The sequence below is a fragment of the Schistocerca americana genome, chromosome X (genome assembly GCF_021461395.2).
Source record: "Schistocerca americana isolate TAMUIC-IGC-003095 chromosome X, iqSchAmer2.1, whole genome shotgun sequence".
Lineage (NCBI taxonomy): Eukaryota > Metazoa > Arthropoda > Insecta > Orthoptera > Acrididae > Schistocerca > Schistocerca americana.
In genome coordinates, this window is record NC_060130.1 from 138,748,895 (window position 1) to 138,759,272 (window position 10,378).

The window sequence follows — 10,378 nt, forward strand, 5'->3', positions numbered from 1 at the left end:
AAGTGTACGATATAATATTTCCCATGTATGTGCGAGTACGTGTCGTTAAATATCATCGCACTTAAAACCATCGACTGGTTGAGCTCGTACGAATCATCGACAACAAATGTTGACAGTACGTCACAGCAAATGTTGACAGTACATCACAGCTTGCTCTTTAGCAGCTTGGCATCTGGGCGGAGCCCCGCATGCTACAACTTAGTCTTGTAATAACTTGTACTATCTTTCGGCCGTGACTATAAAGGTATTCTGTGTCCATTTTCTTCACTTCGGCTCTCTCAGTCTTCTTCCGCCAGAACAATTTAAGAATTCAGCATACGAAACCCCGATGGAAACACTAAGATACTGATTTGGAGCGCATTTGTTGTAGCTTTCAAAACCATTATATTTGCGTAATATTCTGCACAGGAAGAAGAGAATATGAAAACTTAGTCTGTGATGCATTTTTATAGTGAGTTAGTCATTCATTCGGAAAGTTTCTTACGCTAGTTGTGAACTTATTATCCTACATACACAGAAGCGCATTTTTTCAATTTTTGGTATGTACCAGATGGGTTCTAAGAAGTATTCTGGTTCATACAGGTATATAATTTCATAATCAACCTACTCATATACTTTGAATATGGAATTGAGTGTAGGGATGAGCAGGGCATCAGATAATACTCTAAGAGTGTGTGAAATAAAACAAGATGAAAACAAGCGCAAATTCCAGAATAAAAACCGACATCTACTAGGATCACTAGTGGTCTCTCTCTCTCTCTCTCTCTCTCTCTCTCTCTCTCTCTCTCTCTCTCTCTCTCTCCACCCCCTCTCCCCCTCTGTGTCTCTCCCCTAAGTGCGTATGTGCGTCTGTGAACTGTAAATATATTTAATTCATTTGATTTATGTGATATCCGACCAATTTTGTGCGAGATATTTTCACTCATTCATCGATTAAACTCTTTGACTGGTGTAAATGTTCCAACTGCACCATTTACCGTCACAGGCGAAAACCGCCTTTCCATCATACCATCTGAATAACGCCTTGGTAAGGGGAAGAATCGTGGCATATCTAAGTGGTGCATAATTTTTCTTTAACATATTTTTTCCTCAACTCCCCACGACGTAACAAGTTGGCAGGGTGAAAAAACCCGCAATTTAGCCAAGATGCACATATTTGGAAGAAAATTATTAAATCAAGCAAACGTGTTGGGTAACTATGATTTTTAAAAACACGCACAGATGATAACAGTAAAATACACAAGGATGGCCATGTTGATACTGCTATGATGGTGGTGGAGGTGGTGGTGGAGGTGGTGGTGGTGGTGGTGGTGTGTATGAGCGATCATGTTCAGGATAGATATGAAAAGATGATTATTTATTAATTTTCATTTATTTTATTATCCATCTTTAGGCAATAAAAATGCAATTGATGAAATTGCTATAATATGACCATGAAATAATCTCAATAGGTAATTCAGAGTAACTCCTTTCGGAGGAGGAGAGGGAGTGGAATTACACACTGAGGTGAGACCAGGTTGGGACACGATTATCTAAGGCTGATAAGGAAGAAGAGATGATGAGTAAGACACAGGGTCGAATGCGAAATGGAGTGGGACGGCAGGAAGGGGATGTTTGGATGTAGTGACGCGTCAGGTTACGTGCTGATGGAAATGATATATTTTTACGTGTTTCATCTGAGATTTCAGTAAACCAGATTTATTTATCAAAGTACATAGCGTTAGTACCGATGTAAAACTGTTGATAACCCAATTCACCTTCAGGTGAAAGAAGCTGTAAGTGACAGAAAATAATCACTGGACCTGAGGATTCATAATCTGACAAGTGTACCGGGTTGCCGTGTCACATTATTAAATCAATTAAAGTACTAATCGAATTATCAAACACCTCAAGTACTGACAGTCAATAACATAACACGATAATACTGAACAAAATTTTAATGTTTTATGCGATCAATCAGGTGATTAATTTAATGTGGATGGAACGACTGGTGCATGATCAACTTTTTCCTACCATTATGATTCATTACAATGCGTTTCAAACCATCTTCTACAGCATGAGATGATATACACGTTCATTTTGTTCTCTGCAGCCTTCGGTTTTCACATTCGTGGCGTACATCATTATAGAACGAGCACGTGGTCGGGTAGTATAGAAAAGAGGTAGGAAATTGACCATGACCATCCGGATTGCCGTAACCTTGGGAATGCGATGACACTTGCCTGAAACGAGGGAGAGAGGGGGGGGGGGGAGGGAAGGAGGGGAAGGGAAGGGGAGAGAGGGGGGGAGATGTCCCTAAGACTATGTATGTGCAGGTATTTTCTGGAGACTTTTTTAAAGATTGTGCAACTGACTTTTCCTACCAAAAGAAAAAAAAAAAAAAAAAATCTGAACAAGATGGACAACAGGATAAGTTTATACATTATATCAAGATGAAGCCTAAGGCTACAAAAAGGACTTTTTGTGAATCATACGAAAATTAGTGATTGCGTACTAATTACGGAGTAACCATTTCCTTCACTATGAATTTCAAATATCTTCACTGTTTCCCTGCAATATCTTGTGGCTATCTTCCGGCTTTCCAACATATATACGAGACTACTTTATGTGCTTTCCTTAAGCACTTCCTTGCTCTCAAATTTTTGTGATACTTCTTTACTGTAGTTTGTCTGAGAAGGTTTTAATGTTTTTAATTTAAGACATTTCGGCTTTAAAAATGGATTATTATTATTATTATTATTAAGATAATGCACCTAGTGAATTATATGTCACGTTTTGAGATAGGTAGCGTAACAGAGAGTAATTCAGTCACTCAACACAGACTATTTTTAAACAATAGTATTTCTGGGACTTGTCTGAGCACTGATAATCATGGCGGTCTGATCAAGAAGAAATGAGGTTTTAAGAAATTATTGGCACTGCAAATGATTCTTTCTTCAATGTCGAGAGAAATAAACTGATATGTAGGTTGCTTCTAAATAAACTTCGTGACATTATTTCGTTTTTTCCTACAAAAAACCTGAACAAGGTGGACGACAGGTGTTGGAAAATTAAATCTGCTGAGTAAAACTATAATCCTAAACTGTCGTTGGTAATATGCACCAACAATTTAATGTGGTACTATGCATACCGACGCCGTTGTTTAATAGGATGAAGATCTTCAGGAGACAGGCAATTCCTGGCAAGTGCATACGTAATTTTGAATGTTTGTTTCTGTGGCATGTTTCCGGGCACTGATTCCTCCTCCCCCAGACACCCTCAAGGTTATAACGATTTAGAAACACCCCTTCTCTTTCATTAATGTCTTGATGAACAATTTTCTGAGGGGGGGGGGGGGGAGTATCCAGTAGAATGTTTCCTTGTGCAAACACGAATCATTTTGAGTAATCTGTAGCGTTCAACCGCACAGCTCTTGGAGGTAACTTCTAAGAATTTTAACTCATCGCTGTAACGACGTTTTTGAGCTTGCTTGTAAATAACCGATAAAGGTTCACAAAAATTATGTACACATTCCTCAAAAGTTGGCACAAAAAGGGATAATTAGCAATGTGACAAAACTGTGCCAGCACTTGTCTAGTGATGTAACGGACCAACAGCAAATCTAATTTTAAAAGCAAACAGGGGCGTTTCTTCACATCTACAGCCCTGTGTGTAACCAAGTACTTTACTTCTAATGTTCTGGTCTTATCCGTTAAAATAACAGATCGAAAATTATCGATGAAGGAATGAATGCAAGACACAGCTGACGGAAAAAAACCTGTAGTGATGGCAAATGTAAAGTACATAGTTTGTAATAGCCTGTAATAGCTGTTAATTGACGGATATCAGAACTGGCGACATACTGTATTCTTATGGCGTAAATATACTGATTTTATTACTAGTTCGAATATTTGTAAAGCATACTTCTTGTGTTGTACTCAAATCTACGTAGCAATAAACCTGTCCTTTTGCTGCACGTACATGAGGTGTTGATATCAAGGTGGCGACATACATGTCATTATGGCAGTCAGTCTGATCCTTTTTAACGGAGCTTAAAACATATTTCTATCAATCCTGTAACGTCCTATTATTTTCTCCGTAAAATGTCAACCGTAATTAATCCTCTGAATGTCTTTTTGTAATCATATATTAAACTTATTTTTCTGGTTTCAGTCTCCTTTAAGTAAACATATCATTCATAGCACATACTTCGTGATTTTAACTCATTTGGTGAGGTGCAGACATGAGAAGTTATGATTCTTTCATTAGTTTTATTCCACGCTTACAGATTTATGCCAAGAATTTCATGTCACTCAATCCGCCAGTTATGAATATTGTTTCATAACTACAGTCAACTCTACTACGTACGAATTTTAGTGACTAATAACTAAGTGAAATCTTTATAGTCCTAATTATATTGTAATTCAGGTCTATATTTCCTTAAGTCTGTCTAGAGTGTGTGGCACGACTTAAATGACACAAAATATCACTGTTTCCATTGCGCCCCAGTAAAAAGATTAGCCTTCCCTTTCAGGCCCAGCTGACTGTTCTTATATTGTAATTATCTTCCTGGCATGAGCCATCATCTCAGTATCTGCTTTCCACTATAGATTTACAGTAGCTGAACAAAGCAGTTAGTCCACGATTCTATGTTTTAATATGAAGATCGCTATTCCACAGTTCTGTACATAGTTATATGGATGTTTTAACATGTATACTGTCAACACCATCACCTGTTTTAAAGCTACTGGAACCATCACCAGAGTCGCCCATGGCTGTTAGACATACGTACAAGCTTACCTCTGCTACTGGGATTTTTGTGCTTGGCGATATACCTTCATCGTCATCGTATTTTGTAGTTAAAAGTCCGAATATTCACCTGTGCAACACTGTCCTTGTTCTAGTTTTTCAACGGATCAACATAAAAATAGAAGTTTGCAGAATTGTGTCTATCTGACATCAATATATGAAAAATCAGTCATTTCCATATATTTTGCAATATATGCAATGAATTTAAACCATTTACGTGGCCATTTCAGAAGTATTATCTGCAAAGAACTAAATTTTTTCTACATATTATCCGTATCGCACTCTTCACGGCAAACGGAAGTATGAAGCTACAAAGTACCTCTACTGCACGTGTCGTGGCGCCACTTTACAGACAATTCCATGGCGTCGGAGAACAGAGGCCCCTAGTGGCAGAGCTATAAACTGTGCAACGTATTCTCTCGGATAAGGCACTTCTATGTAATTGCCTGTTAACAGGAGCAGATAATGAATTAGACGAGTTCGGGACCGCTGCTCACTCAAGGAAAAAGCGGTGAACAGACGCTATTCTGATTTTTTATGTTGGGGCAGAGGACGATGAAAACGCTTGGGATGAGTGAAATATATCCGTAACCCGTTGTTGTTGTTTTATGCAACATTTTATCTTCGCAGATCTTGGTGGCTGCAGCTGTGTGATTATAAACATAAAGCAATCACTTTCTATCCATAAATATTTGATTTCTATTTGTTCTTCATTATTATTATTATTATTCGGCTTATCACAATATTTTGTAGCAGGGTGACCAGACATCCCGTATTTTGCGGGATCGTCCCTTATTCAACAGTGTCCAGCACGGACACATATTGTCCCGTTTTTCTTTTCCCGTATGTTTTGAAATAGCGTGTTTTTAAGTAACGTGTGGCATAACCAAATGAATGGTAGATGTGGTCATGCCCAAAGAATAAAGAAAGTACACTCTTTGATTAAACCAAAGTGAACGAGGTTATCATTGGCAACTCCGTTACAACTAAAGATAACCAACCGCTGCAAGAATCTGCAGCTCGTTACTACGTGTGTGCTAGCTCAGCCTTGCACTAATGATAATGCAGAAAGAGTGTTCTTGATCGCGAATGATTTATGATGAAGAGAAGAGGTTTAGTGTCGCGGCCGGTAAGCAAATAGTTATAAATAAGATTCATTTTCAGGATTCTTCATGTGCTGATTTCAAAAAAATTCCGTTTGAAAATATTAGATTCGTGAATACATACATTCTTCAGTAAAATACAACAAAAAAAAGATTTTTCAGAAACAACCCACGGCGAAACTTCCAGGCCAGCTGAGAATGAAACCTACGTCAATAATAATCATTTTCTACCCTACTTAAAGACATCGCTTTATTAAAGTGATATATTGTGTTTGCGGGTGATGACAAAAAATTAAAAATATTTACTCCATTAGTAATGCAAAGTATTTTGATAGCTTTTTAGTGCGAATTTTAAGAAAATGGTACGATGACATATGTAGTTGTAGCATAAACCCGGTAGTTTAACACAAATCTACTACATAGATATAGTATTAACAAAAGTTTCCACAAAATGTTGATTCATTTCAACATCTAATCTGGGTCCCATATTTTGATTTTGCAAATCTGGTCAGCCTATTTTATAGGCCTACATTTGCGTGTAGTACTTCAGAACTGATACAGCAACGAATCGATGAGAAAAGAACAATGACCAGCCACATTACAGTGAAATACCAATTTATTTAACTACAGATCTTCTCTGGATCGTGATGACATATGCTACACAAATATTTGCATCTCCCACAGTACAGCTGGAAGTATACACGCTTGGACCATCCGAAACACGAATGACACTACGACAAAGATACAACGTTTTCTCAAAGTGTAAATGGTTGCTCATATTTTGCATGTTATTGACAGAACATATCACCGAGCAGATTACTTTAAAAGTTTGTTTCAGTCAAATACTAACGTCAAGTACTTGAGGCTGCACCGATTTCGACTGATTAGTCGTTATCAATAGCCCTACAAAAAAGTAAGAAATAGTAAACAAGAAGAAATACGCTGATAGCACATTGGTACTCGATAAACACGTTACCAAAATACATAAAACTTAAAAGTGACACCATGAAATATACTTCTTGCGGCAGAACGTCCTACAAAAGTCAAGATTTCCGCGAGGCTCCTATTGGGTACTTGAATTAAATCTCCCTGTTTTTTGGACAGAAAACACAAGTTTACTTAAATAGAATGATGGAAGATAATTTATTGAAAGTAAAGCGTTTCGGCAGCAACCATCTTTTCCAAATTTTCGAGTAACGAGTGGATACCGCTACAAAAGAAAAAAATGAGATTCTTTTGAAAAGCTCCAGTCACGGATCCAGTTTTCGAAATCGTTAAAAAAGGCGTGAAGTGTTATTCGAAAGGGTCGTGCTGCATGAGCCGAGATCGGAAGGGGGCGATGTGTGGTGAATACGGTGGATGGTGTAAGACATACATCCCATCGAAGTCCATTCAAGATTTCCTTCACCCAGTTTGCATCACGTCGTTTGGCACCATCACGGAGCGGAATGACTTTGTCATGTCTCTTAGCATATTGCGGACATTTGTCCAGGGCTTAATTTCGGCTGGAACGCGTTCCGGCACCTCCCAGAGACCCTTTTTTTCCCTTTAACAGTTCAGCACCGGAGATTTGAAATAGTACATGTGTGTTAAATCACAACGTGACTATAATTTGCCGCTTGCTCCAGCACAAGTGAATGTGACAATGGGTCGCCAACGTTATGTAACTGGCAGGAGGTACTGTGTGTGTGTGTGTGTGTGTGTGTGTGTGTGTGTGTGTGTGGCCGGCGGGGAGGGGGTGGGGCAAGTGGTAGAAGGGGGCGCATTCCGGCACCTAAAAGTTTAGAAATTAAGCACTGCATTTGTCTTTAAGTGCACGATTCAAACTGAGTAATTGCGCTTCGTAGTGTTCAGCGCTGGCAGCAGCTCACGGTACATCACACCGACCAGGAGGAATTTTTTCATACACCTCAAAATCGTTGATTTTGAATCGTCGAAACCAATTTCTGCACGTTGTTTCGGAGAGAGCACGTTCTCCATACGCTTCCACTAGCACACGATGATTTTTCGCATCATATTTCTTGAGATTAAAGCAGACGAGTAACACTTCCCGCAAAATGCTGTTTTGGCGGTACAAAACCCGACACTGTTTTGAATCCACTGGAAAGTCACGTACAGATCTGAAAGCCTGATGTTTCTACTATTAAATAGGTCTCGCGTCGCTGCTCACTATGTTGCACTAGTGCAACTACTGCGCCACTTCAACAGCTATAATATTAATTTGAGCTCCCAATACTAGAGGACTGAAATAAATTTTATTGCAAGTAGGTTGTCATTATAGTGCAATTTTCGTATAAAGTTGTTCTAAGAGTTTTATTTGTTTCCCTTGGCCATATTGAAGATATTTCAACAAAATTTCGCTGTCACGATGTAACTTATGCCCCATTTTAGAGCTGACATAAAGCCAGGAATCACTAATGACGAAATTTTTATATTCCAGGAGATACGACTGAGTGCTGTTTTTATCTCACAATTCCGTTCATCTGCTAGTTGCAAGGCGGACGCTTGGTTTCTGGTGGCAAAGGTCTTGTCCTCAGCAATGGTAGTAGGGATAAAATTATTGTTTTTGTTTGTCATAGCTAACTGAAAATACCGGGTGAGATGGAGAGTGGCAAGACACTGGATTTACATTCCCGAGGTCGGCGGCTAAAAATGTCTCTTCGACCAATTACATTTGTTTTTTTTGCTGATTTACCTAAATCACTTAAGATAAATGTCGGGATGATACCTTTAAATAGGGCCCGGCTGATTTCCTTTCCTATCCTTTCGAAGTCCGAACCTGTGCTCCGTCTCTGATGACCTTGTCGTCTAAGCGACGTTAGACCCTGTTTTAAGTGGACACGGAAATGGAGATGATTTACACTGATAAGTGAAGACATGATACCGCTCACCGCGAGAATCAGTGCTGGTGGCGTTACAGGCATGAAACGCGGTAACGAAACTACACTACTGGCCATTAAAATTGCTACACCAAGAAGAAATGCAGATGACAAACGGGTAATCATTGTACAAATATATTATACTAGAACTGACATGTGATTACATTTTCACGCAAATTTGGGTGCATAGATCCTGGGAAATCAGTACCCAGAACAACCACCTCTGGCCGTAATAACGGCCTTGGTACGCCTGGGCATTGAGTGAAACAGAGCTTGGATGGCGTGTGCAGATACAGATGCCCATGCAGCTTCAACACGATACCACAGTTCATCAAGAGTAGTGACTGGCGTATTGTGACGAGCCAGTTGCGCGGCCACCATTGACCAGACGTTTTCAATTTGTGAGAGATCTGGAGAATGTGCTGGCCAAGGCAGCAATCGAACATTTTCTGTATCCATAAAGGCCCGTACAGGACCTGCAACATGCGGTCGTGCATTATCCTGCTGAAATGTAGGGTTTCGTAGGGATCGAATGAAGGGTAGAGCCACGGGTCGTAACACATCTGAAATGCAACGTCCGCTGTTCAAAGTGCCGTCAGTGCGAACAAGAGGTGACCGATACGTGTAACCAATGGCACCCCATACCATCACGCCGGGTGGCCAGTATGGCGATGACGAATACACGCTTCCAATGTGCGTTCACCGCGATGTCGCCAAACACGGATGCGACCATCATGATGCTGTAAACAGAACTTGGATTCATCCGAAAAAATGACGTTTTGCCATTCGTGCACCCAGGTTCATCGTTGAGTACACCACCGCAGGCTCTCCTGTCTGTGATGCAGCACCAAGGGTAACCGCAGCCATGGTCTCCGAGCTGATAGTCCATGCTGCTGCAAAAGTCGTCGACCTGTTCGTGCAGATGGTTGTTGTCTTGCAAACGTCCCCATGTGTTGATTCAGGGATCGAGACGTGGCTGCACGATCCGTTACAGCCATGCGGATAAGATGCATGTAGTCTCGACTGCTAGTGATACGAGGCCGTTGGGACCCAGCACGGCGTTCCGTATTACCCTCCTGAACCCACCGATTCCATATTCTGCTAACAGTTATTGGATCTCGACCAACGCAAGCAGCAATGTCGCGATACGATAAACCGCAATCGCGATAGGCTACAATCCGACCTTTATCAAAGTCGGAAACATGATGGTACGCATTTCTCCTCCTTACACGAGGCATCACAACAACGTTTCACCAGGCAACGCCGGTCAACTGCTGTTTGTGTATGAGAAATCGGCTGGAAACTTTCCTCATGTCAGCACGTTTTAGGTGTCGCCACCGGCGCCAACCTTGTGTGAATGCTCTGGAAAGCTAATCATTTGCATATCACAGCATTTTCTTCGTGTCGGCTAAATTTCGCGTCTGTAGCACGTCATCTTCGTGGTGTAGCAATTTTAATGGCCAGTAGTGTATATATATAAGCAGAACAGACACAAATGGGGATCATTATAGCAGCAAGTGGGGAGAAATCGAGTGGCAGAGACTTTTACAAAGGCTAGACGAGCGGCGAAGCTGGTCAGCTGTTGGTGTCCGACTGTGGCTGTAATGC

At 40.4% G+C, this 10,378-nt stretch overlaps 1 protein-coding gene across 2 annotated transcripts in view; it reads right to left on the bottom strand.

Moving 5' to 3' along the window:
- LOC124554929 (polyhomeotic-proximal chromatin protein) overlaps positions 1-5,086 on the bottom strand; it is a 313,908-nt gene extending 308,822 nt beyond the window's left edge. For both annotated transcript variants that reach the window (XM_047128622.1, XM_047128624.1), the window contains exon 1: positions 4,780-5,086. The gene's annotated coding sequence lies outside the window, so the exon portion shown is untranslated. The remainder of the gene's footprint in view (positions 1-4,779) is intronic.
- Positions 5,087-10,378: the final 5,292 nt, after the last annotated feature.